Genomic DNA, 27232 nt, shown 5'->3' on the forward strand with positions numbered 1-27232 from the left:
GTACAAAACATTAATTGTATCATGGGTAGAAGTGTGCTTTTTTATAGTGTCCAGGAGTATACTGTACTTTTTGCTAGGATTGCTTGTGTGGATTTTTATATTTCTATTATCCATTGTACTTTCCATCCACCTTACTTTATTGATCTGATTATTTCGCAGGAGGTTTCTGTGTGAGTTTCTTGTTGCTTTTTACCCACTTTCACAAAATATTGATTATTCTTAGTTTCCACTGACTTGAGAAACACCAAGAAATTCCCTATCTTACAGGGGAGTTTTGTTTCTTTGGTGTCTTCTGTTTTGAAAGAATACTATTATTTCAATGCTTTGCAAGACCAGAGATTAAAGCCCAAAGTGTGTCAGATTCCACACACAAGGACACACCCATCCAAAAGTGGGATTCATCCCATGGAAAATCTCAGCAATTTTTTTGTCATCTTGAAGTAGAACAAAGAATAAAAATTTGCTGGCACTCAAAGGATAAGCTAGAAGCTTCAGTTTATATGAAAACCAGTGTCTGACTCCCATGAGACACTATGGCAGCTCAGGTAGGCAGAGGCTGTTGCTGCCAACCAAAAAAAAAAATGGACTTTTAATTTTTTTTTTTTTTTTGAGGAAGATTACAGTGCACCAAGTCATTAAAACATATTTTTCTATTAACTTTTTTAATATAAATTTATATTTTCAAATGCCACTGATATTTTAAGAATGGAGTATTTAGGAATGTATCCACAAAAGCTATCATTTGTAACTGACAGAGGCTACAATAAGAAAGGAAGAAGAAAAGCACATAAAGGAAATAGTCACTTCAGAGTTTTTCAATATAAAGAATGATTCTATTCAAATTTTGTTGAGGTAACTGAGAATCTTTCCCAGACATTCAGAGATCTTTGGTTAACACTATATTGATGCTCATTATATCATAGTAATCTCTTTTGTTTCCTATGCATTTAGAAGATTTTTTATTACATTAATCCTTCACATACTGCAGATTTTGAGGTCTTCTCTAAGTCTGAAATCTAACTTGAAGTATGAGACTGGATAGTAATAAAGTAAAAAAGTACTTTTTCTGGATATAAGCAGGAATTTAAGTTCTGCTAGAGTTTTCATCAAGAATAACTCCAACCCTGTTAAGTCTCACACTATTAGAATGCTTCTACATATACATAAATAACAGTTGTGCTAAGAAATGCAAGTGTCAGAGATTTATTCATGTTTTGTATCCCCAAAGTAAAGTAGAATACACAAACACTTAACTTAGTGAATTATGGATCTTTTTGAAACACAAAATAGAAATCTGCCACCAGAGAAGAACAGCAATGACTGATTCCAGGTAAGGGTTTCTCTAAAATAAAATGAGATGTATTTGGTACAAATCACTCTGCTTTCCCCTTGTGCTTGTCTTTGTAGCCAAATTACAAAACCATTTGAAGAGAAAAAAGTTTCTAAGTGGCAGCAAAATTATCACACTGCCTGTTTTGACCATACCAGATCTCCAGGAAGGAAAGGGCTCTGGGGTGTCAGCAGCAGAATTTCCTGGCCTCTGAGCATTATTTGGGACCCCACTGGGGAAACGTAGGACTGCTACTGCTTTCTGAAAGACACAGAAATGAGTTCTACTATCCCAGATCACCAGGCTTGCTTCTCTTCCTTCCCTTCCCACGCTGGGAAAAAATATTACTCCAACAAGGTCTCATCTGCTACCCTTTAGCAACAATATTTGGATTTTATTTGTACCACTGTGAAGCTCTAAAGAAGCTCTGCTGAAGCACATGGGTTGATCCTCCCTCTTTATCTGTGAGCATTATCCATTGCCTGGAAATATCCCTCCAGAAGCCTTGTTAAGTGTCTGGCTCCAGGGTTGCCAGGGGACTCCAAGGTTTCCAGTCACATAACTTTGTTTGAAGCATTTGTAAGACATTTAGTGATCCTTCATCACTAAATTTGACCTTCCTAATCCACCACATTTTATTCTGATCAGTCAAGTGTTTGGAACAACAGGAGGTAGCACATTTTTATTTTAACCTTACGTATCTTTTTCTTAGGCCACAGGAAGCTGACGATAACTGTAATGTGAAGCTTACTCCTACATAGCCAGAACTCCCAAAGAAAACAGATGGAAATTCAGGCTATTAAAGAAGAAGGGAGGGAAATGTGCTCAGAAGGAAATATATATGTAATGTGTGTAATTGGGCCTACTTTCTGAAGTCATGCTCCCTCGTGCCTATTACTTTCACTCAAGGGTGTCTTACTAAGTGGTTCTGTAACTTATTTTGGTGTTTCTTTCAGTAGAATTTAAAGGCATTTATCATGCTGAAATTCTTAGAGCAGCACACTCTGTTTGGTATCATTAAATCTCATTAGCAATCAACATTTAAAAAACATTTTCTCAGGGTTTTTTCCTTAATACCCATACATATAGCTTTCCCATAATTAAGCAGGTCTATTAGTTTCACATCGTGGGTGGAATGGAATTTTAAATAACATCCATTTCTTTCAGAAATAAATAGGAGTCTGAAATGAAAAAGTCCTCAGTTAGCTGGCTGTTGCTATAAGGGTGTGGAAAAGGATGGGACGACAATAATGCAAAATTTACCGTGCTGTATTGCTGAGAAAAAGGTGGAAGGTTTTCAATCAACACAAACCTCAGCAAAGAATGATCACTTCTGTGACAGGCTGTGAAATCCAATTTCTGATGAACACAGATCTAACCTTTCAAGGAGGTTTTACAGAAGGTTAATTTCACTCAAACTGAACTCAAACGTGGATGTAACCTGCTGAAACTGGAACACGAAGATGTTTGAAATGTTTGGGGATGCGAAGTTGTGCCCAGGGAGAGGGAAACTTGGAGGCCAGGTGTTTTTTTCAGCCCTGTTGCTGTCACTTCTCAGCACACAGGATGTTCAGGGAAACATTAAGGTTTTAGATTTAAAAAAACATAGTTTTTTAACATATTTGTGTTGGTGAAGGTGGACAGGGTTGTGGTTTCCAAATTTGTTTCCATTTGTTTGAGAAATTAGAAGCACAGATCAGCCCTGCATCAAGATCTGTTTTGTTTATTTACAAAGAGGGAACAGAAAGCCAAGCTTAATTCAAGAAAAGCGAATAACAGCAGGCATTTTTCTTCTTCAAGAATTCCCAAGTGTACAAGTCCAACAACCTCTGTACCCAAGAAGTCCTGCTCTTCTCTGTCTCTAAGTCACCCTTTCTGCAAGATTTCAGCACACAGAGAACATGTCTAGAAACCAATAAATCAGCCCCACCTTGTGTAACCAGGGAAATCCACCAGTGGACAGATAAGTGTCTGAACTCCTTAGACACAATAAATAGACACAAAGTAGTAAATATAGCAACATCCAAACACACAATGCTAACATTAAAAAGTTCTTATATTATTATCTAACAGTACAATGAAACTTGAGGGACTACTTATGCTGCACATTTTAACACAAGAAAGTTAAAATATAGATGCATACTTGAGCTTAGAGCAGAAAATGCTCAAATTCTGCAAGTCATTTAAGCCCTTTGATTAAGCACACTCTAATTTACACCAGATTTAAGCTTTATTCACCACCAGGGAACATCTTACAAAGAAAAAGGGAGATTTTACCCTTGTGTATCTTACAAAGAAAGATGGAGGGTTTACCCTTCTGTCACTTTGGCACTCCTCTTTTGATAAGCCTTCTTATCTGGCATCAACATCAGAGCTGCATTCATCGCTGTCTCTCTGCTGAGCTGTGTAAGGGGAACATCTGATTGCAGATCAGTCAAAGTGTTTACTTTTTTTCTATACTGCAAAAGCAATAAAAGTAATTTCTAGAACTACACAAATGGAGTGTGCCTGGCTGGAAGGAACATGGAGATCTGATGACGGCACCAGAAAATGAAAAATAGTTCTTCACGTTCTGTCTAAAATATGAATTGCTTTGCAAGTTAGAATTACAATATTTGCTTCTTTGCTTAGCAGGTCCTCCCAGTGAGTACCTGCCATTGACTGTTTGGACCATGATGATATATCCTTAATTTTAAACTGCTGCCATTAACTAGTCAGCTTCTGTTTTCTTCCTGAACATCATCCTTTTCCCTTGCTATTTTCTCTTCCTCACTGGCAATTCAGGCCTTGGGACTACTGCAATACGCCCCACAGACATTTAGCTTCAGGAGAAGTATACATACATCTGTGTTGTAGGGAGAAGAGGAACACCTGATGGGAGCTTCAGACTGACCAAGTGTCTTCCAAAATGGAGAATGTAAGACTTTCCTCAGATAAAATCAGTGGTGCCTCTTCTGTTGGCCTTCCTCACATTGTGGAAAGCTCTGGTCTCTCTCCAGGCAGCAGAGCAAATCTGTAACAAAGGGCACCAGATGGGAGGCAGGAATTCCCATTTCTAGCCAGCCTACTGTGAGAATCCTGCCTTTCCTCTTCTGAAAAGTCTTGTCATCTCTCAAAATGCAGCTGGAATTTCTCACATCAAAAACAAGTCTGGACTGCTGATAGGTGAAAATTGCAGAGTGGGATGATTTTGTGTACAGTGAACCTACACATTCACTGTGCCAGCTACCCCTCTGCCCAGCATTAACTCCACGTCTGATAAGACATGGGAAGAAGTGATGTGCGTATCAGTCAACCTGCATCAGGCTCAGCATGCATTAAAGAAAGGGCTGTGATGGGAACTCTGACAACTTTAATCAATCTATTGCTTCTCCAGACTTGTTCCTACACATGCCTGCAGCCCTCCTGCTTCCTCTGTGGCTGTGCCAAGCCTCAGATTTCACAGCGCCAGTCTGTAAAGACCATGCTGTTCATCATCCATCATGAACTCATGAGTAGGGTGCCCTAACTTCTTTACTGTACAGCTTTGAAATGGATCCTGTAGTGAATAATGACTCTCCATCTATTTCTGATCTGATCTAAAACACATTTCCTTCTTTGCTGTACATCTACTTTCCATCCCTGTTTTCCATCTCTTATTTTTAAACTTTACCATGGAGCTCCATATGGTGTATTAGATTAAAACTGTTGCACAAAAAAGGCGATGCATTTTGTTGTGCTGTTCCCCATCCCACCACATCGAACTGCATGAGAAGAGGGGAGGTTATTGTAGAAAAGGAAAAACAAGGCAAAATCTTCTGCTAACCATAACTCACCTTCTCTGCAAATCTGGAGGCGAGGAAGTCATAGTCAACAGCCATATTGGTTAAAAATCTTCTGTAGGACAAAAATTCCCAAAATAGAGTTAGGCTGCATATAGCAGACAAAATTAATGCCTACTATAATGTACTTTAATTCAGTTCAGAAGAACTTGGACCAACATTATCTAACTTCAAAGATATTTCTATAAGGATGAGCTACAACTTGGTGGCATTTATAATGGAACTCCATAGAATGAGAACAAAGACTCGGCTTTCCAAATGTGTGCCACAGAAGCAATTGTATCACCAGCAATATGGATAGGAGGAATAAGCTTATACAATTAAATAAATATGAAATCTTTCAATTAAAGTTAAAGTCTTAGAAGTGCGATTTCACGAACAGTTGGCAAGAGCTGCTGTATTTTTAAGATAATAACAATCAATTCTTCCTGTACAATAAAAATAGTTATAAGAGAAAAATCACTCAAAACTGAAATGTAAGAGGACAAAAGGTCATAAATTGCAATAGAAACCCCTAGGGAATCTGAAAATGTATAGGGGTTGGGGGTTTTAAAAATTGTCTAGCTATTGAAGAAAAATATTGTATTAACAAATGGACAAATGAGACTAGAGCTATCCCTCAGAGTCGCTTCATCAACCACAATCATATGAAGAATCCAATGTACCTTTTTGAAAAGTAGTTGAAATACTGAATCTGCTAAAGCAGAGAACAAGCCTTTGTTAGCTACTTTTGAAGGTCATCAGTAGCTTTTAGTGTATAGGACGTTTTTACAACAATTAGATCAAAACTCAGATTGAAAATGTTGGTGGATTTCATAAGTTAGAATGACATCAATAGTTGACTCCTAGAGGGCACTGCTTGGGAACAAGGGTTTTATTCTAAAAAAAATCTCGCTTCCACTTGGAGCACCACTGGAAACGCACATTAATTTTACGTGGTAACAAATGATTGTTTGTTCATTTTAAATTTAAAGGACATTTGAAGAAAGACAGCTTCATTTTGGTCACCTTGGGTGTTGAAAACCTGAAAACCCCTGTTGCTTGTGCAACTCCTGAACAGTCATGTGGATCCTAATAATCAAAACAGATGTACATACAATGTCTTTGGCATGACTGTCCTTATACCATCTGTTAGGCTAAGTTTGCACACTAAGAAGATATAAACCCAACACTAAGAGGTTGTAACTTCAAAACTGAGGTGAACCTCAACAAGCAGGCCTTCAAGTCAATGCTAGCATGTCCTGTCTGTGAAAAAGAACTCATTTCATAGTGCTCACAAGCCCCATTAAATGGCATGGCAAATATAAATGCTGTGGATATCAAAAGTCTCAGTTCCTTTAGACCACAGCAGCATGCAGAATGGAAAATGTAAAGATTTGAGGAACAAGAAAAATTCGGTTTGCCCAACAGGCCTGCCAAATTTTATTCCTCCTAATATCATGTGAGCAGGAAGGAAAGTAATTATTATTTTTCTACATGACACTAAATCCTTTTGCAACTGACAGGCTGAACAAAGGCTACACATGTTTCATTTAGCCAAAAGGCTACTTTCTGTTTGAGAGCATAATGCATGATTCATTACTTCAAAAAAAAACCCTGCAAGAAAACAAAGAAAAATGTCATGTTGGTGAGGTGCTAAAAAAACTACTGTTTTATGCACAAACAGTATCTGAAATGTTGTCTTCTGTTGCAATAGCAGGATATATATTTTTAACAAGACTGTTAAAAGGAAGCCAATTTCTTCTATTTACTTGTGATGTTAAATTGAAAATATTCATGTCACCACCTTTTAATACCAGATACCATAACGTATCTGGTACCTCTGTTAGCCTCTGGCACCTGCACTGGAGTGTGTAATGTAGACATTACATGTAAACATGCCAAGGTAGGTCCCTGTTAAAACCAGTATGAACTCATGTTACAAAAGCGATGTAGCAATGTCAGTTCTGGCAATAACAGTGGCTCTGTAGAGTTACAAAAGAACCTCCCTCCTGAGAGAAAAAACTCTCCTCACCCATTTCTGCAGACATGGATTACCTTGCATTCATGAGATTTTTGTCCTTCAAGCTGAGCCATCAACTAATGATGAGGATGAATCAAAGACTTGGAAATTAAAACATGTGCTGCAGGTAGTGGGTAACACGTTAAAACTCACTAAGCAGGTTGCTTACAGCCAATAGACTAACTTTTTTTTCAAAATCATGATGTCCAAAATAAATTTGAAGTGTGAAAGTTATAAATATTGGAAGCTGCGTATGCCACTGCAGAAAACTGAAAATGGTGTCATGCGCCCATGGGTCTGTGAAGTTCTTCCACATTTTCTCACTGTGCCGTTGAAACAGTAAAATCTGCAGCATTGTTATCATATTACAATGGAAGATATACTTAGGGAATTAGATGACAAGTTTGAGTTAGTAAAGATTTGAGTCAGTAAAAGCTGTGATTATTTTTTAAAAAGCATAGAGAGAGTATATATATATATATATATATATATGGCATATGGGCAGGAGTAAATAATTTACTGTGTGAAATTAATTGCTTGCTTATTTAAGGGATTAAAGGTGTAAAAGATTGGGTAAGATTAAGAAAATAAATGTATACAAGAGGCTTCCAAGTAGGGTGACAGTAAGACTTACTCAGCTTCAAAGCAGTTCTCAAATGAAGAGAAAAAAGGTCCATTGCATCCAGCGTTCAACCATCATGCAAGAAAAGCACTAGCAAATACACATAGGAGGATTAATTTTCCTTGGTAAAGAAAAGGGTGTGGTTTCCTAACTGCAGTGTTAGGCAACATCGCCTATATCCATTATATTTCTAGCTTTAAAAACTGAGATACTCCATTTTATAAGCATGAAGTTCATCACTCTTTACCTTGGTGAAAAACAGTTTTATTGCACAGACCTAGGATAACATTTAATATTCATTTCTGTATTTTCTTCCAAAGGAGTAACACACATCAGCAATACTGCATATATTATCACACACTGTAACACAAGGTAGAGAAAAATTATTTTCTGAGATGCTTTGGTCTTTTTTTATAAATAGGATATTGGTCCAGAGATAATATGTATAAAGGTTTCTCTGCTACCTGTTGTATGTCACTAACACTGGAAAGAAATATGATTGAGCATATTTGAGCAAACTCCCATATACTTGTTAGGAAAATTTTCTGAGCTCTCCTTTTGACATCATTGTTTTTAATAAAGACAGTTAATCTGGTCTTATTTTTGCCCTTAGTAACCAAAATCTCTTTCTGCCTGAGGACCTATCCATCAGTCAATTTCTTTGGATCATATTATCTTTTACCTGATGAATACAATTACTCATGGTGATAAGTAACACAGGCTACACTCTAATTTTAAGGCATGCTCCTTCACTGACTTAAGGACCCTAAGGATTGGAGGTTCCAGTCTCCATTCTATCTGACAGCTTGCTTTCAATTTTACTCTGCCTACAGCACATTACAATTTTTCCAGAAACAAAGGAATTCTTAAAAAGCACCAGTAAAGCTAACCCCAGCATTTCCTGACATAATTCCTCAGGAACTACCATTTTTTTAAAGTTTTGTAATTTTCACTAAATCCCATTTAGAAATCTTCAAAATCATGAAGGTGTCTTTTCTTGGTCAAAATGTCTTTTAGGAAATAACAGAATTAACAGACAATTATGTTTCCAAATGAGAAGCATCACACAAAAGCTCTTGAACTGAGCTAAATGAAACATTTTGACAGACCCAATCTGATGTTCCTCCCCACTGGATTTTCAGTTCACTCTTGCAAAATATCAGTTTTTCAGTTCCAAATGAGATAGTCCCAGTATTAAAAATCTTTCTAGTTCTTTTCTTACTCAAGCTGTCAAGCTGATATTTTAAATAAATCAGTAGGTCTTCAGTCTGTCGGAATTTATTTCAAGAGTATTGCCCCAACTATTTTTTAACAACTGTCAAGCCTTTGGCATTGACAAGTTTGGAACTGTTCATGAACTTGGTATGTTATGCACATCTCCTGGAGTATGAAGGGTCCAGAAGTAGTGTGACCACATTAGCACAGTGTCACATCTGAGGAGATAATCCTCTCTGCTGGGTTTATTAGTTGAAGAGGTTCCATGTCATATGCGCCCTGCCACTGATTTCAGAGAAAATATGGCCAGAAACACTGAGAGTTTGCCCTCCTATCTTCCTCTTACACTGTGTCTACCCTTTGGTTGCAATATTTGTGGCATTAGCAGAACTCCTCATAGCTTCCATTCATTGCCTTTCACAAGCCTGCTCTATCAAACCTCTCACTTCAACCATGGTTCGAAAAAAGTCCATTTTCCTGGCAAGGCTGCTGAGTAGCCTCTTGTGCAGCTGGAGCTCTTTCAGCTACCAATGCCCCTCTTTTTCTTGAGGAATTGAACAGCAAGACAAAATTGCAATATCATGATGGGCAAACTTCAATCTGTTCTAATAGTGGCTTTCTGCTCATGGTTTTCCCCTGAAGTATAGATTCACTCTGAATCCTGTCCAGGATATTTTAAAACACTGGAAAAAATGGTCTATAAAAAATCCCTTCCCTTTCCTCTTTACCCCCTAAAATGGACACTTATGGTTCCAACTCATCAGGTCACACAAATAGGCTTTCAAATAACCCTAGCTTAGGATGAAGCTTCTTTTGAAGGAGAAATCAATGGATTGCTTTTTTTTTAAAAAGCGTTCTAATTCTACCATTCACAGTGTAAAGAGTGGCTGTAGGTAAAGAAAAAGCCCTCTTCTCCCCTTACCTCTGCCAACCTGATACTTTTTCCCTTTTGAATGCCTTTAGCCTGAGCTATGGAGATTTCAAAGACTTCAAAGGCAGCTGATACTGCTGCTGGGGCTGACACTGAAAATGCTGGATTCAGCAGAGAATGCAAATGTTATGGAAGATCTTCATTTCTTTCAAAAGAATGGTGTCTTTTATTCATTTCAAATGAATTAAAAGGAATATCTAAAACAATCAAACAAACAAAAACAGAAGAGGGGAAAATCACAGGATGAAGGAATTAGTGTGCAGCAACCAAGTTGCATTTTCTGCTGTACTCAGCACACACTAAGAAGACAGGACATTAGTTATGGCTCTCTCTGTGGTTTTCTCAAGCTGAGAAGGCAGAGCATAATCAGTGAGCAACTATTTCTTAGGTGCCTCTGCCCAGGTGCATCATATTCAAGCTGGCTCCTAAACCTTGGCCCTGTAGCTGCCACAGGTTGTAGCACAAGGGCAGAGAAGCCACCAGAGTGTCCCAGAGGGCACTGGAGGGTCATGATGCTGGAGGAATCAGAGGCAAAGCCATCACAGGCACAGGGATCTCTGCTGTGCCACTGGCAAGGGGCTACAGGGAGGTGAGGTGAGCTGCAGAGAATGAAGTCATAGGCAAGGATTAACTAGGGAAAGTTAACAACTCATGGATTAACTAGGGAAAGAACCCAACTTATTTCTGTTTTGGATTCATTAGAGACCCTGGGAGAAAGTCCTGTGAAGTAAGTTAGGCAGCTCTTTGCTTCTCGTGTGTCAGCTGAACTGTCCCTTTCTAACTGGTTTCTTGCCATCTGCAGTGATCTCAGCATCAAGTCTGCTCCTGTGTGATCTAACATCTGCTGCAGAGGTCAGAAACTTGGTTAACAAAACATGCAATCTCTACTATTCATTAGGATTTACTGGTGGAATTATCAAAATAGTCCTAAAATGCTAATGTTTTATTTATAGAGATACCTGAAAGTCTAGCAGAACCTCCTGAAAAATTCATTAGGTTTGGATACTATGTGAATTTTATTTCAGGCATTATGCTTTTAAATGCAGTATCATAGCTTTTTAACAAGTGCATATTAGCTGTAATAGGCAAGCAATGCAATTAATGCAAAGGGGCTCCACATCTTTTATTATAGAGGATTCTGGGGTTTCAATTTTGGGTTTAAACAATTTAAAAAACCACCTTGAAATGGTTTGAGCAAGAGCCCTTCAAAATGAAAAATTATTGTCTTAACTGGTTTTGGATGAACTACTCTGGTAAAAATAGTATTGTTTAATTTTCATGTTGAATTAAAGACCTGGAAAGCTGAGTAATACACAGGCTAATTCTGACCTGAGCTGTGCTTCTGCTCATCTGAGTGCTATAAAAATATATTAAAAGAGGAATTATTTTGTACACTGTGCTGTACTTCAACATTTAATTCTCAGTAGGCTATAAAATTACTTCCAAGATAATGAAATTACAAAATAATTTTAATTTCATTTTCAATCCCTTATCATCACAAATTACTAAGAGAAGATGGTCAGAAGATGCCAAGTGATATTGCTATTCTCCCTCATCTGATGACCAGGGATTTTTGACTGAAATACCTGCAAAAATGTTGTAGGTAATTTAAATAAGGCATGGTGCAGAAGATCCTGAAATATGCAGCTAGGTACGTCAGTTTATGCATTGTGAATACACTGCTGTTAGAAAGGATTCTGAGTAGAATAGACAAAATAATAGTAAATAGTGAAAATAATAACTGGGCAAAACAGCAATAATAAATAAAACAGCAATAATAAATATCATCACAGTAAGGGTTAACGGCAAAAACAGTCAAAATCATATACTCCAAGTGTCACATCTATAAAAAATTAAGTATGATTTGGTGCTATTTCAAAGAAAAAGAAACTGCTTTTCCCTGCAAATTGTAAAATATTCAAGGGTGAGTTCTTTTTTTCTTCCTTCTGGGCCAAAGTCCACAGTTGTTTTTCAAGCCAAATTTTCACTAGAACTAATAAAGTCTTTCAGACTTACTTCCTTTTTCACAGTTAGGCAGAGGCAGAAGCAGAGGCCTGACAGGGCTGATGCAAAATTTACCGTCCTGTTACAAAGCAGAACTTAATATAATTCTTCCATGAAGACAGGGTGCATGGCTGGATATACAAATCACTTTAAGCTTCTGCACATTTCAAATGCTGGTCTGAGCTAAAGTTAAAGACTAAGACATTTGTAAAGCCCCAGTAAATGAAAGGAATCTTCTCAAAGATCAAGGAATGAAATTTCCAAGAAATCATGTGTCCAAGAATAGATTCCTATTGGAGAAACAATGACCTTAGGTACCTACAGCGTGTTCAAGTAGAAAAGTCTAGACACACACACCCCCCAAAAAAAAAAAAAAAAATAATCCCTGGACAATTGTCTACGCCGTTTCCCACACAGAGTTCAGCACACACTGTTAGATTGAGCATATCTTGCTTAAGCTCAAGTTTAATGCAAAGCACAACAGAGCAGATCAGGGAATTCTCATGGAAAGGCCTTCAATTATCTCATGCAAGCAAGAGATAGGTCTGTTCCACACCCTTGGGAATGCAGGCTCTTTCACTTGCAGGAGTGGGCAGAGTATGGTGGATGAGAGCAAAGCAAAACACTCTGCCTGCTCCAACAGCCCCCAGTCCTGGCCAAGCACTGTCTGAGCTTCTGTGAAGACCACCACATCTGGATGACCAGCACAGTGACCTGTGACCTTCATCTTCTGTGAGTGACCATCTCTGTGATCTAAAGCAGTTCACGTCCTGCTCTCTAAGCTGTGATGTAACTTCTGAGAAAAAGCACAACCAGAGGCCTTGACCTCTTCTTGTACTTGATCATACACACATAAATCAGCTTATTTGTGTGTTACAGTTCTCCCATCACCCAAAACAAGACTATGTGATTCCTAAGTTTTGGCCCTACTTCCAGTTGCAGTTGGTACAATTTATCCAATGACTTGTAAGAATAAAATGTGTAAAAACAGGGGCTTAGTGACCTGTAATAGAGGAAAAGAGAAATAAAACTATGTACTCAAGTCTGTAGAGCTGGACACAGTCTGAGCCTGCAGCTGAACTTTCCCACAACCCGGGTCAATGCTTTAGGTTCTGCCTCCTTTCAAAAACAGAGAAACCAAACCAGATAAGGGAGACAAGGGAAAATATAATGGAAATGCGTCTTGGTTGTTTGTTTCAGAAATACAGCTATGGTAGTCAGTTTTGCAGTGATTTATATGTGCTTAGCAGATGCCTACTTTAAGCTCTCATACTTGTTCCCAAATAAGCTGTGAAGATAAGTCAGGAGTGCTCTTCCAGCTGGGGACATGAATCATACTTCATTTCTTGTGTAATACTTCTGCACTCTGTGTTTAACAGGTTTCTGTCCTTATTTTATTTAGTTTAGTACAACTTCTTAGGTTAACACAGATAAATTTATGAGTCACGTTTATTTATGCCCCTAAAACAGCTCTGTTGTGATGTATGTGATGGATACTGAAAGAGAAGTGATTCCAGAAGCTGCTCAGGCGTCTGTGTATCTGTGCCAAATTCCACATTATATTTATCTCTCAGCTATCGCCCAAACACAGGCTCAGTTCATACTAAACACTCTTTGTGTTTCCACAATATTTTCTCTTAACTACAGCCATAAAATACAAATTGCAAATTACCTTTACCTTCTGTCACTTCTCTTTACCGGCTCTCCTCCATTTCCTTTCTTTCTTTGCTTTATTCATCCTAATGTTGCCACACTGTATCAAAGTTAAACTAAAGAAGAATCTGCCTTCAGGTGTAACTGCCTTTTCCCTCCACATTTAACGTGTCACTGATTAAATTACAGGCCAATGATCCCATTATGTCTTATGGGACTTCCATTATTGGAAGTTGGTTGCAGAAAGCAATGGCAAGGTGAGTAAAAAGCAGAAGTGATTTGCCAAAAAATGGACCAGTCAATGATGAACAAAATCTTTTAACATCTACAACTAACAGTTGCACAGTATGACACTTCCATTCAAAGCTATGGCCACTAACAATATCATTTATTCTGTTTTAAAGATATAACCCCCGTGTCATTTTCTTACCTCAAAGAAGCCAAGTCCTTCAGAGAGATTCACAAGTTTATTTGGTTTCATTTCAAAGCAAGCAGTCTTCCCAAGGTTCTTTAGGCTATTTACATAGGTTCCCCTAGGAAGAGGAAACCCTCTGGGAGATCTAAAACTGCCAAATAAAAATGAAGGTTGTTCACAACTAACTTGCATTAGTCCATAAAAAATCAGGGACTAGGTAACTTTTTAAGACATTAGGCATAGATGGGTTTGATGATTTAAAAAGCATGGATTTGAAGGGTGGACTATTCTGTGCATAAGGAACTGGCTGGATGATCATAGCCAGAGAGTTGTATTTTAACAGCTGTATGTCCAGGTGGAGTCCAGTGATGGTTGGTGTTGCCCAGATCCCTGTCTTGGGATGGGTGTTCTTCAATATCTTTTTTAATGACATAGACAATGAAATCAGCAGCACCCTCAGCAAGTTTGCAGATGACACAAAGCTGAGTGGTGCAGTTGACGCAACCCAAGGAAGGGATGCCATCCAAGGGGACCTGTACAAATGTGAGAAGAAACAGGTCCAAGTGCACAGTGCTGCAGTGGGTCAGGGCAATCCCAGACATGAGTACAGACTGGGAAAACTCACAGAGAGCAGCCCTGCAGAGAAGGACTTGGGGGTTCTCATGGACATGAGCCAGCAACGTGTACTTGCAGCCCAAAAAGCCAACCCCATCCTGGGTTGTACTGCAACAAACACAGCCAGCAGGTTAAGAAGAGTGATTCTTCCCCTCTCCTTTGCTCTTGTGAGACTCCACCTGGAGTGTTGCATCCAGCTCTGGGATTCCAGTGTAGGAAGATCATGGAATTGTTGCAGTGAGTCCAGAGGAGAGCCACGAAGTTGATCAGTAGGCTGGAGCACCTCTCCCATAAAATCAGGTTGAGAGTAAGGATTGTTCAGCTTGGAGAAGACCCATGGGAGAGCTTACAGCACCTTCCAGTGCCTAAGGGGGGCTTTTAGAAAAGAAGGGGAGCAACTATTTACATGGGCATATAGTGATAGAAAAAGAGAATAGTTTTGAACTAAAAGAGGAGATTCAGATTAGATACCAAGAAATATGTTACTCAGAGGGTAACGAGACTCTGGAACAGGTTTCCCAGTGAAGTTGTGGATGCCTCATCCCTGGGACAGTTAAAGGTCAGGTTGGATGCATCCCTGAGCAACCTGACCTAGTGGAAAATATCCCTGCCTATGGCATAGGGGTTGGAACTAGATGACCTTTAATATCCTTTTCAACTCAAGCCATCCTATGACTCTATGACTGCACAAAGTTTTTTGACATTGATTTTTTTGGTGATTCCAAGCACTGGTACAGATTTCAGCCAAAGAGCTTTTCATCCTCACATCTGTTCCAGTGTAACTGAACATCTGGGCTGGCTATCAAAGACACAGGGATTGAATAGGAAACGCATAACCAACAGGCCAGGTGACTGGAAGAAAGAAAATCAACCAACCAATCAACCAAAAAACCAAAAACCCCCAAAATAATGTGATCTAGGTATTAGAACTAGGATTTCAGGCGTTTTGTCTATAAGCCATGCTGAAAGGATTTTTATCCCCATTTGCATACGGTTGGCATTGAGTTCCCAACCTGCACTTGGATGGGACCTTAATGGCACACTGCTTGAGCCTGATTTTAAAGACTTGTAATATGAATGTTCTTGTTTGGATAGGGAGTGAAGAGCTGACCTTTCCCCAGTTATGAACATGCATATCATCACTCCTTTAAAAATATGCTGTTTCCATTTCAGATCTAAAGTTTTACATTTTCTGAGGTCTCAGGTAGTTGTTGGGTGCAGTTAATACTCAGTTCATATTTTTACACTCATTAAAAAAGTTTTAACATAAATTTTAAGTTGGAAAGCCACTAGAAAGCCAGAAGATTATTATGTTTTACTTTCAGCAGGACATCACTACAGAAACCTCTCAGAAATTTCTGTTTGAACTGTGGTATATGTTTCAGAGGGACACTCAATCCTAAAATAAAGGGTCCACATGGTGGAGAATCAATCACATTCCTAGGTAAGTTATGTCTATGTTTAACTACCATCAGTGTTAAAAATCAGTTCCGTGCTTCAAATCTAAATTTGTCTTAATTCAGCTTCCAACTGCTGAATCTCATTATGGTTTTTTACTGATAGATTAAAGAACTGGCTATGAGAAATCTGTTCCTCAGGTAGGTACTCACAAACCAAAATCAAACCATTCCTAAGCCTTCTTTCAGCAAAATAAGCTGAACCTTTTTAAATTTCTCAGTATGAAATATGTTTTCCAAACCCAAAATCTTTCATTGAACCAATTTACTGCTTCTCACTATTCATAATGCTTTTAAACTGCAGGACTGGAAAGCTCTCCTGTGTGAAATTATCAGTTGTGCTGACTATAACTATTTTAAATATAATTATTATTAGGGCCTTTACAACCTTTTATGCATGTATCTTGTTTAGAGACATCTGAAGTTCAACAGAACCAGACAGATAAGTTGTAGTGCTGTTAGATGCTAGTTTGAAGCTAACCACAGAATATTAATCTCAGCAAGAGGCCAGTTGTTTTATGTTATTTCTATATTTCCTGGTGGGTAGATAAGCAAATATGTCTGGGAGACGAATAGAGGAGGTGAATAACTGTGCTGCTAGATATTCTTTTTGGTGCTGAACTTCTGACAATCCACATTTAGGCATGGACAACAGAACGTGTAAGAGAAGCCAGACTAAAACATCTGTTTTGTATATAAAATCCAAGGGCAAGCTGCTCAAACCACATGTAAAGAAAAGATAATACTTACCTTTGATCCATACAGCCCTCTCCTCTCATTGCTGCTGCTCCTGCTGAGGAAGGTGTCAGCCACTCCACTGAGACAGAAGGAGGTTTTACCCCCTTTCTTCACCCACGTAGTATTTTATTCACAGCTCTTCATTTTAATTAGATTATCTTACCATCACACAGTTTTGCCTACATGTCTGGGAAGGTTTGAACCAGAGCTAATAAAATAAAATAATTTCTGACAAAGATTATAAGCATATTTACTTTTTTGTCCATTTTTTACTTTGTAAAAATAGTTTGCAAAAAAAAAAAAAAAACAGAAAAATTTCTCAGCTTTGAAATTAAAATAAAACAGAGGTTGTGGTATATTTTTTCTTTGTCTCCTTTATCTGTTCTGACAGAAATTGTGTTCTCTCTTTACAGTGACAAAATGAAAATATAGGTCATACTAAATAGATCCTTATCTAAATGGAAAGGACAATGTCTCTGTGATACAAAAAACACAAAACCACTTTTGGCAGAAAAGTACCACCTCCCCTAGCAAAAATGCCTGTGTTGAGATGTCAAGACCACACACAGCTTAACTAGTGTTGTGCTATTGATCTTCCCAAATGTCTGTGGCCTGTGCCAGCTATTCCTATCACTGCTAAACTTGGCTTTACCCTCTTGAATTCACTCCTTCCCACCTTTATTTGCACTTGTCAGTGAGAGAAATAGTAGCTGACAGAAGGAAATTGTTTGTGTCATCTATATCAGAGTTGAGCTCAGGCTCATTTGTATTCTCAGTTAGGTACTTAATGGGCACTTGAACTTGAGGTGTCATGGTTCTCTCAGTGAGAGTCGCATGGTGATACCCTTGGTTCAATTCTCTCTGTTCTTCTGTTTCTTTGTGAATGAATCTGCAACAGCATCAAAATGCCAATTGCTGAAGCCATGCAATACCAGGAAAGGTTTTTCACTACTGTCACTGGACACAGCAACAAATACACATCAATATAATCAGGATTTTTAGTGACCCAAATCCAGCTCCACTACTCCAGATCAGTGTATTAATTTCAGAAAGGCTAGAGAGCACCTTTAAGGGAAAACAAAGGGAAGATACTAAGTGCTAATTGTTCAGCACAGTACCTGGTAATTAACTTAGCCATGCAGTTCCCATTACTGTTAATAGGAATCAGATGGCTAGATTCCTGTGCTAAAAATGAAGTTTTAAATAGATATCTGCATGTGTGCCAAGCACAAAAATCAAGGTAGCAGAAAATCTTAGTGAGGAAGATCCAAACACTGAAGGCACTGAAGGCACCTAGAAAGGTTACAAAAGGATTTGTGAAACTGGGGCAGAATTTTACTATGAGATCATTTACTGGAAGTAGTTTTCTTACAAATTGGATAAGGTTTTAGAGAACAACATGTGCACTAGCTGGGAACAGAAGTCTTCAAAGGCAGGGGAACAGCTGTGCTTATGCAGAAGACATGAGGAGAATGGGGGCAGGCTGTAACAGGACCACACAGGAGAACACAGCCTTGACTTGCTGCCCACGAAACTCCACAAAGACACTTAGTGGTGGGACAGAAAAAGGCATGGCTATAGCTGCTGAATTTATAACTGATTCTCAAGCCTGGCTTACTGGTCTAAACTCCTTCAGAAGACTGGGATAATACAAGAGCTACTTACTCCCTGTAGAACACTGGCAAACATATGCTGCAATATATACATTTCTCATTAAAATTTCAGAATATAGATGAGACATTCAAAGTAAAGACCTGAAATCAACTGAATTTTTAAAATTCAAACCAATATTTTGTAAGATATATTCTTTATACGTAAATACAAAAATGAAGAAGATAAAGAGATATATATTTTTTTCATTGGAGGTCAGCTCTGCTGAAACAAGGGATATCAAGTCTGGAGTTATATAAATGTTGTTGATAATTGGCTATGTACAGTTGTTACTAAAACTATATTGTATTAATTTCCACATAATAATTAAGTCCAAATTAAGGCATTTACATTACTAAATGTCATCAAATAATGAAACAAGGCTCAAGGTCTGAAGAATAAGGACTACTCAGTTGCCATGACAAAGTAAGAAATCTGTGCCCAAGTCTGGGCATTTATTGACTCAGATACACAAAGGGAAAAGAATCAAAACAAAATAAATAGTCTTCTGAAACTAAAATAGAGTTTCTGCACAAAGGAAAAAGAATAATCGAACTGTAACAAAACGCTTTTTTCAGAGACAGGATTTTGGATACACTCTCTGATTCTGTCTAATAATCTTTCTTCATCAGGATGAAAGAGTTAGTTCTGTTGTTCAGGTATGAGATCTGGATGATAGTTTCTTTTCCTGTCTTTGAAAAAACAGGCAGACATGGTTACAAAAGGGAAAAAAGATACACAAAGGTGAAGGAAACACGGCTTTTATTGATGTTCTCAGGCTTCATGGCAGCTGTCAAGTTACAAACAGACCATTCTGGGCTGCCAAAGACAGCTGGGATGCTCTTACCCTGAACTTTATCTTGCTGTTATCATCTGAGTAGGCTGATTCAGGGTACTTGCCCAGCCAGACTCTCCCAGACCACTTTTTCTTGCCTTTGGGATGCTGTGATATGGTGGAAGGGGTATTGGCCCACTTACAGGCATCTCAGCACGAGCATAGGGCAAACCCTGCTTCCATTGCCTTCCGATGCTGGGGCATATTCAGCACCCCCTCCACACCTCCTCTGAAATCACCTGTGTGCATGGGCTTGTGCTCAGCCACAGCTCCAGTGATGAGGCCATGCCTTCCATTAACACAGGTGCTGCTTTTACACCAGTAGATTAAACAGGTTACTGACAAATGGCAAGATGCAGTGCAAGTACATATTCCTTTCCCCACCCCCCAGAATGAGGTGATCACCCCTATACTGCTTTTTAGGGACAGTCCCAGGCCTGTGTTATCCCTTCAGCTATGTCCAGGTATTACCAGTGACAGAACTAGCTGAGCCTGGTCAGAGAGAGTCCTGCCACATCACTGCTGCTGATGTGTAAGCAACACCCTGGCCATACCTGGCCTGGTTTGGCTTACTAGAACAGGCAAAACCAAAGAGACTGGTTGAGAGATCTGATCTGGAGAGTTACAATCTGGATGCCACATGCTGGCTGCACACCAGAGGCTGAGACAGCCACTCCTCAGGACACTGCTGCAAGCCCTTGAGTTTCTTTGGTCACCACTGCCAGAGGATTTGAACAAAGAATGATTTTATTACAACTCGGAATTCAGCGCTGTACTAAGCTGGCTGTATAGAGAAGCAGTACCTCTGAAGACAGGTATCCAAATATCAACATCTATAAAGGATTTCAGGGTGGTGAAACTGAGCCATGCTTTTTGGTGAAGATGCTTGGCCTGCTCTTTCTGAGACATCAGGATCGTGCTCCCCAGGAGCACAAACTCAGCATCAAATCAGAATACTTCTTTCCTTACCCTCTTTTCTGGCTCCAGTAACCCTACATTGATTTCACCTGTGTGAAAGACCAAGACACTCTTAAGAGTGCAGGATTTGCAGTTTTAAACTCAGACTCGGATGTCACACTTGCTAGGCAGGTGCTGTGTAGAAAATGCACGCCTCTTTGTCCATCTGGGTCTCTGAAGAGAGGAAAGGAGCTAGTGAATCACCACAAAGGATGAGTCAGTACCACAGAGTAGAAGGATGCTTTTGTGTTACTTTAAGTGCTAAATTCTGGGATATGGATAATTTTATGAGAAAAGTGGGATTTAAGACACCATTCTCCTTTCTGAACATTCACTTTGGACTAGCTTTGGCTTCCTCCCAGTCACTGTGGCCACTTTCTCCATTCGTTGCACAGGGCCATGGGTGCTTTTGGGCTCTATGTACTCCACCCCTAGAACTGCAAGATTTGCTAACCCTGCAAGGCCTGTGCTTCTTTCTGCATGTGGGTCTGACTGTCCTTGCTTCCAGTTACCCCTCAACTGAACAGCAAAAGCCATTTAACAGACCAGTGAGCCTGGTCCTTTCAAGTCAGTCGGAAATGAGTTGCCCTCAGAAACCATTCTTCCCTTTTGTCCTCTCATCAGGATTTTGCAGTTATCCTTTTTCAGTCCTAACTGTGGCTATTTAGAACTTGAGTCTTTTGTACTGATATGTCACTGCCACAGAAGTGGGCAGATTTGATTATCTTTCTGATCTTGTGAGTAATCTCATTTCAAACTTTGACCTCCCACAGGCACCTGCTCCTTTTGACATCAAAGCCAGCTCTTTATCACGGAAGTAGCTTAGCCTTATGGCAAAATTATCGATCGCAGATGACTTATATGCTTTCCCTGCTGTGCTTTATCAAAAGCTGATCCACTCTTTTGTTGCTTCTTTTGAAAATTAGATTGAATTTGTTACTGTCTCAAGTCGCTGGCTCTATGCTGGCTTATAACTTCTCAGGAATTGTTTCCATCTCTCTTCTTTTTGCATGCCCGGCTTCCCTTCCTTACACTCTGCACCAGTATTGCTCAGTGCCTCAAAGGCAGGCTGACACATTGCCCAGGATTCCCCTTTTTAATCCAAACTTTCTGGTAGGGTGAAATTTCTGCCCACCATAAGTCTCTGTCTGTACTCAACAGACCTGCTCTCTGGAAAACAGACCTCCTGTGGGGGAAGGGGCAAGACCTCCCTCTAAACCTGAGCAAGCCATTGGCTTTACTTTCTTTCTCATTCTCTTTCATTTCTTTTGGATGCACCACAGGGCAGAATGCATCTCATCACCTGTATCAGCTGTCACTTGTGACACAGACATCCACTGCTGTATCCAGTGGCTAGTGTGATTATGTTTGTGTTGCCATATACAGAAACGTCTCCTGGAAGGCTCACCAATATCTTAAAAGATAATTTATCACAATTGACAAGTTCCCATTTTTTAGATAATAGGTCTAATTCATCTGGCTGTGATCAGTTCCTTTTCTTAGTAGAATTTTCTTCTATTTTGGCCAGAATCCAATCATTCTTTTCTGGGGCTAATGATGCGTTGAATGACTGTATCTGTTTACCAATGCCAACCTCTTCTATCAAATAAAATTACTTTTCCTACCTTCATGTACTCAACAATTTTCTTAGACTTTTCCTAAAAGGATAATGACAAGTTTGATACTGTAAGCCAAAAATTAAATAACTACCTGATGTTCTAGCTTCAAGATCTTATTTTAAGTAGTCTATTCTTCTAGTTCTAAGAAATTGCTCCTGACAGCCTTTCCCCGTCAGTGCTTTACTCCATTCAATTTCACTTACAACGTTCTGCCTGCTTCCAAAGTATTAGGGAGTAAGTGACCATTGAACAAAGACTCTTCAAATCAAGGTTGATCTGCAGAGCAAAACACAGAGAAAAGAAGCCTGGCAATGTTTTCTGCCCCTTTATACAAAAGAGCTCAACATGGTGTTTCCCTAGAATTAACTCAAGCCCACATCTCAATTAAAATTTTTCTCCAGTTGTAGGATTGGTATGGCTTTATAGGGACGGCTGATGACATTGTGCAGGATGAAATGTGAGCTAAGGGAACATGAAGCTTCAGTCTGTACATCTGGCAAATAGGAACTCCATAGGAAGAACTGCCTGCCCAGCAAGTGTCACCTGCTGAGAGTGACACTGCAAACCACGGCCCCGGCCTCCCCTAAGTCTGGCTATGACTGCTTAATTTAGTGCCTTCATTATCATCTGCGTTTATTGTCAGAACATGGAATTAAAGCTGTAACTGCCTTGACTTTTTCTCTTCCTTTTGTAAAAATGCTGATGATATGATGTTACAGCAATAGAGAATGCTGAAGTTTTAGGACTAAAGAAGAATAGAGTGTAGTTGAACAATAGCTTTCAAAGTTTTTTGTTTTTTTTTTTTAATAAGCCATGATTCTTATGCTCAAATGCATATAAACAAAAGAAAATAGCATGCTAACAATAAATGGAAACATTCTTACTATTTCAAATCTCCTACAACACATGCATAGATGCCTGCATAAAACTACAAAGTACCTCATTATTTGAAGAAATGGGAGACATGTTCAAGGACTTTTTAACTAATGGAAATGAATATATTAAAAAAGTTAACATTTACATCTATTTAGTTATAGAAATAAGAAGAAAAGTACAAACACACATATGTGCACATTACTGTGAATCTTTCCTCACTGCTCTTAATGTGCTACTTTTCTTCACTGAACAAAAGTTCTGTTGGAATAGAGACCCTATCTGCATACAAATATGGCACTGTGAACAGAGTGTCCACTATTTGGTGGTATTTATGTCTCTGATACATGACAATTGTAACAAACTGGACATCATCGATAGGAAATACTGCTTCCAAAACCTAGAAAATGAGAAAAATTCTGATTTCAAGGTGGATATTGAGAATAGGTTTTGAATCTCTCTTACACAGTAGATGATTCATGACACTATTCCAAACTCACTTTTTTTTCAGTTCAAATTCTGTATTTTTTCTTATCTTTTAAATTATTACTAAAAATAAATAACCCAGGCTGAAGACACAACCATCACACTAGGACCAGTTTTAGAGAGTTATACTATAATCACATTCTGACATTTAACACAACACACATAATTTGAGACAATTACAATTCTGGGTCAAATCCAAAAGTGATTTATAAGAGGTAAAAGTTACATAATTGCACCCTCAGGAATAAAACAAAGCATAATAAGGTGATAAGGTATAAATCAGACTAAAATATATGTTCACCTTTCGGGTTCTTTACAGTTTCAAAGCAAAGCCAATTTAAAGAAACAAGAAATTTTACTGAATTTCATGGTATTTAGATTCAAAATTATCATAAAGTACTTCCTATATTATTTGAATGGAATCAATTGCACCTAGGAAGAATAAGGGATCCTACATTTTTTTTTTAAATCATCCTACCCCATCACGCAGTTAAATCTGACAAAATTATGAGGTGACAGATTTTTTGTCTTCCTCCCTCCAGGTAAGAAGTTAAGTATGACAGTCATTAGAGGACTTCAATCAGGCACTTGATGGATTTGGGTGCAGATACATCCTTTTGTATGTTTTCCATTTCCCTTTGGATTTTTCCTCTGGCCAGCTATACCAAAAACTCACACTATCAGCTTACACTTCACTTTCCTTCGTGACATAACAATCCAGTCAAAAATTTTTATCTTTGGTGGTATCTATTAAGAGGTCCATTAAAAGCACCCTGAACATTTAGCATCCACCAGTAGCAATCACCACCAGCACTGCTGTTCCCACTGATGCGGACATGGAGAGGTGATGCCACCACAGCCAGAGCAGTGGCCTCATCAATACATGCTGACAGCACACCTGTGGTCACATGCCCATACTTTATTGTTGGTCATGCTGGCTTACAAAACCCAGAAGACACTGCTGATTTTAGCTGAAATCTTCATATTTCTAGCAACTTTTAAAGCTCTCCATAAAGTGCTGGTCTACCTTTTCCAGAACTGCCATTTGGAGATGGGGAAATTGGAGTGTCCTGCCTGCAGAACACCTTTCAGATTCACAAATGACCTCAAAGTGATTGTCTGCCTAGGTCAGATGGCCAAGAAGAGGGTAGCTCCTACAAAACATGTGCTCTCATAGTGTACACGAGGCAGATCCAGGTGTTTGTGGAGGCCCAAAGGGTTGGCAGAGAGGTCCCCTGTGACAGTTCATTCCCACCACTACAGCCACCATCTCTTGGTCAGGGAACTGTTGAGTAGCCTGTGGTAGGACTGGAAGAGAAGCAGTTGGTAAGAAAAAGGTTCTTGTGTCTGAGTGTAAAGCACAGTAGGAGCCAAGAGTTGGATAACATTTACAGAGAACACCCTCAAGATAAAGTAGCTCTTAGTTCCCAGTCTTGCGGAATGCTGTTTGACATCTGCTTTCAGCCAGGCTCTGGTCCCTCAGCATGAGATAGCTGATCCTTGCCTTTGGGTGCAGTGGATCACAAGGATCACAAGATATGCTGCTGAGACACTGAAGTTAAGAGTGCTCAGAAAGCTAAAAAAAAGCAGGACAGTCCAAGGCACTGAGTTATCAGAGGCTTGGCTGACCTATGCCTTTGAGCCAGTACCTCTGCTCTGTGCTGTGTGATCAACACTAACTCTACTGAATAAGTGTAGCTGTGTCCTGTGCAATTGGTAAACACAGCTGCAAAAAAGAGTGAAATAACATTTTTTCATATTTTATGTAGTTCCAGTCAGATAGCAACTAATTGCCATTATTCTTCTAAGTGAGAAAAAGAGATTTCAATATAATGTTACAGAAGAATTAGAGCCTATGAGTAACAGGCATATTATGTGTTATCTATGTTTGTTATAGAGATAAAAATGTATACAGAATCTAATTGTCATGAGAGCTGGGTCTAAGACTTTTAACCTATTCCTTCTGCCTTGATTTTCCTCATGAGAGAACTTCCCCTTTTGGAGATGGAATAATGATTATCCTTAAGAAATGCACTCTTTTTTGAACGTAAGTTCAAAAAACTGTGGTTTAAACATTCTCGGAGCCCTTGAAGCCAAATAACTGATTCATTCTGGCATTTTCATCATCTTTGAAAACTCTAATGAATGCTTGAATAAAATAAAAGTCTTATATTAGCATTTATTTTATCTAAGTGCCTTGGGAGTGGAAATTAGTGACTTCCATTTTATCACTCAACCTTCTCCTTAATTCAATGCACATGTTTGTCAGCAGCATTGAGCCTCTTTATGTAGGCATAGGACGCTGGCTTTTTATAAAATTACCCTGTGATAAAATATAGTTGCCAAGGTTTGTGCACCTATGTCAAATTAATTATGACCCTTCCTTTCCTTGCATTGAAAATACACGGTTATCCCAACCTAGCCATTTTGGCTGAAGGGCAGTACAGGCCTCTGGGATGAAATGTCTCCCACAGGTGCTTTTATCCAAGACATGTTATCACAGAGGCCTCCTCTTCTGTGGAAATTGCACTGCTGCTGGAGAGTGACACAGAAGATTTGCTTGAAAAACCAGATTTAAATTTATGCTTTTATAACACCAGATATAGATTTTTTTCTTTTAAAGAGTGCATGTGTGTGTGCACATATATGTACATTTCTTTTATCTTTGGGCGTTTACTGTGCAAGAAAGCAAGTAAAGCTAATCTAGTTCACTAGATCCTGTGCCTGATTCTCAGGCTGAACTCTCTGCAAATGGAGCCAAATCAAATGTCTCATGGACACCAAATTCCCACTAAGTTGACTAGGAAGAATTTAAGAGTGCTTTTTAGGGGAGTTATCAGCTAGACTTCCTTAGCAATATTGTGCCTTTGACAGGAGTCTTCAGTCTTTATTTTATTGGCAGATGTAAAACTCTCTAGTTCTCCAATGATTCCAGGATCAGAGGAATCCCAGATCCTCCATTCCCTCGACTTTGACTAAATCTTTTAAAATGAATTTTAATTTTCAAAGAGCAATCAGCAAACAGACCAGCTAATCCTTTTAAATATTGACTGGGAAAGTGCACATGGATTCCTACAATGTACACATACAGGCATGTTTGCTGCAGCATTCCAAATCTGTGGCATATTTTTTTTCCAATTTTACCACTTTATTCTTAGTCTGCAGGGATTAGGAAAAGAATCGAAGAAAAAAATTAGTCTGGCATATGTAGCAATCTGCATCCGCTTTCCTATAATAAATTCTGAGTCTTTAAGAAATAGGCTATTAAGTTTCATCTTCCAGCAATATTTTTGCTCATTATTTATTATTATAGGCTGAATTTCCTTAAGGAGCCTAAAATAATTTGCTGTCAAAATGTCAATTAAATTAAGAAAAATGTTTGCACTTAATGCTAGTGATTTCTCTTTAAATTTTGTTCTTCATACATAATAAATAAGACACTATCAACCATTGCTGCCTAACATCATAATTTGATTTCCCAGAGCAGCATGATGACAAAACTGACTCTCATCTTAGGGTGACTTTCAAAAGAGAAGACAAGGTTAGAGACCTTACCTGAGTGTGTGACTTTAGACACTTAAGAGGCAAGGTAGATAAAAGTTGGTTAAATGAAAAATGGATGGCCTTTTCCTTACAGACTGGAAGGTATTCCCCTTGATGAGAAAGGAAATTGTGATGGGAATCTGGGACATCCTGAAATCTTAACACAGGAATGGGGCTCCTGAGTAGCAACTCATAGCAAGCCAGAACCAAGTAGCAGCTCACTGCTTATTAAAGCATTAGTAAAGTATTGAATTCTAGCAGCAGAAATTACTCATTTTTTGGACATAATTTATTTCTTTACAGGCAGCCACTGACCCTGAAATTTCACTTGTATGAGTTTTGCATTTGTTTTCCGAATGGGACAGCACTGGAGTCTTCTATTTCCTTAATTTCTGGATTTGGGTTCAGTGATTTCAGTTGTGTGTTTCTTTGCTTATTTGCTTTGATTTGCTTCAAAGTGTGATTC

The sequence above is a fragment of the Vidua macroura genome, chromosome 3 (assembly GCF_024509145.1).
Source record: "Vidua macroura isolate BioBank_ID:100142 chromosome 3, ASM2450914v1, whole genome shotgun sequence".
NCBI classification, from domain to species: Eukaryota; Metazoa; Chordata; class Aves; order Passeriformes; family Viduidae; genus Vidua; species Vidua macroura.